Source organism: Choloepus didactylus, chromosome 7 (assembly GCF_015220235.1).
Source record: "Choloepus didactylus isolate mChoDid1 chromosome 7, mChoDid1.pri, whole genome shotgun sequence".
Classification (NCBI taxonomy): domain Eukaryota; kingdom Metazoa; phylum Chordata; class Mammalia; order Pilosa; family Megalonychidae; genus Choloepus; species Choloepus didactylus.
The window spans coordinates 30,705,563-30,707,502 of NC_051313.1; the positions used below are offsets into that span (position 1 = coordinate 30,705,563).

Here is a 1,940-nt window from a genome sequence, read left to right on the forward strand (position 1 = left end):
TCAAACAGAAACATTTCTCAAGTGTCTGCATGTCCCAGAAGGGGAATTTTCAGAGGTGGCCACTTCTTCAGAATAGTCCGATGTCATCAGCCTCTGAAGGAAGGGGAGGGAGAAGGAAAAAAAGCTGAAACATGAGGTTCATCTAGTAAGTTTCACATTAACCATTATAAGCTGGGCAGTATAAAAATGTGACTTTTTTGGGGGGGGGGGTTCAAAAAATCTGAGGCTTGGCGTGGAAATGATTACTTGGTGTGGAAATGATTACAGCTTTTTCATAGTGGGACTGTCAGGGAAGTCTTGACTGGGGAGTCTGATTTGTTTACCTGACAGGTGTAAACTTCCAGGCACTCAGTTCATTTTGGGGTTGTTCATTTGTCTTTAGTCTGTTCCAGTTCACCTTTCATTTTTAGGAAAAACAGGTTGAATGCTGAGTCCACCATTGCTGATCTCGGTTGCTGGACTTGCTTCAGGTACTGGATTCGAGTGGTACAATCTTGCATCTCTTGTTCCCTGGTTGCAAGGATGTTTTCCCCGCGTGCAGACTTGCTGTTGTTGCTGTCATTTTTCTTCAGATTCCCTTAAGCCAGTTACATCACTAGTGTTAAGATCTGCGTACTTGCCCTCCCAAGCTTGCACATACGCTTCATATTGTTTCCATCTCGGTATTAACTCATCTTGTGCCATAATTTTAAGTCTGTTTCACTCGATGGAACATTTTTGGGAAGAGGTTCTTTGTTGGTCATCTTGCATCCTCTCCAGGCGGTGGCTGCGCCAGCACCATCAGATCACGTGCTCCTGGCCCATGGCCCATCCCAGCTCTCCACCCCCACCAAGCTGCTCCTCCTGCCACAGCCCCAGATCTTCCCTTTATTTACAGGTCTTGCTGCCACAAAATCCTGGGCTTTTCCTTGGTTTTTGATGACTGATTCAATATTTTTACTAGTAATTGGTTTGTTGAGATCTTCTATCTCTTCTTGAGTCAATGTAGGAAGTTTGTGTGTCCCTAAGAATTTGTCCATTCTTATGTCATCTTGGTTATCTAATTTATTGGTATACAGTTGTTCATAGTATCATCTTATAGTCCTTTTTATTTTAGTGGGGCCAATAGTAATGTCCCCCTTTTCATTTCCAATTTTCATCATTTGTATCCTCTTTTTTTGTTTATCAGTCTAGCTCATGGTTTACTCATTTTTTCAAAGAACCAACTTTTGGCTTTATTGATTTTGTTTGTTTGTTTGCTTGCTTTCTATTTCATTTATCTCCACTCTAATCTTTGTTATTTCCTTCCTTCTGCTCACTTTTGGTTCAGTTTGCTCCTCTTTTTTTTTCTAGTTCTTCCAGTTTTGAGCTTAGGTCTCTGATTTGAAGTCTAATTTTTTAATACAAGCATTTAGAGCTATACATTTCCCTCTCAGCACTGCCTTCACTGAATCTCTTTGTATTTTCATTTTCATTTGCCTCAAGATATTTCCTAATTTCACTTCTGATTTCCTCTTTAACCCATTGGTTGTTTGAGCATATATTGTTTAATTTCCACATATTTGTGAATTTTCCATTTCTCCCTCTGCTATCGTTTTCTAGCTTTGTTCTGTTATGGTCAGAGAATATATATTGAATGATTTCAATATTTTTTAATTTATTGAGACTTGTTTTGTGGTAGATGTATCATCTATCTATCTATGTTCGATCTATGTTTATCAATGTATGGTCGATCCTGGAGAACAACCCTTGTGCACTTGAGAAGAATGTGTGTCCTGTTTGTTGGGGGCAGTGTTCTATATGTGTCTGTTAGCTCTATTTGGTTTAGTGTATCATTCAAATCCTGTACTTCCTGACATCTGACTACATGTTATATCCATTACTGAGAGTGATATATTAAAGTCTCCAACTATTAATGTAGAAAACATCAATTTCTCCCTTCAAATCTATCAGTTTTTGCT

At 39.0% G+C, this 1,940-nt stretch overlaps 1 pseudogene; it reads right to left on the reverse strand.

The window, feature by feature from the left end:
* Positions 1 to 319: 319 nt before the first annotated feature.
* On the reverse strand, positions 320 to 743 carry LOC119540231 (annotated as a pseudogene).
* Positions 744 to 1,940: the final 1,197 nt, after the last annotated feature.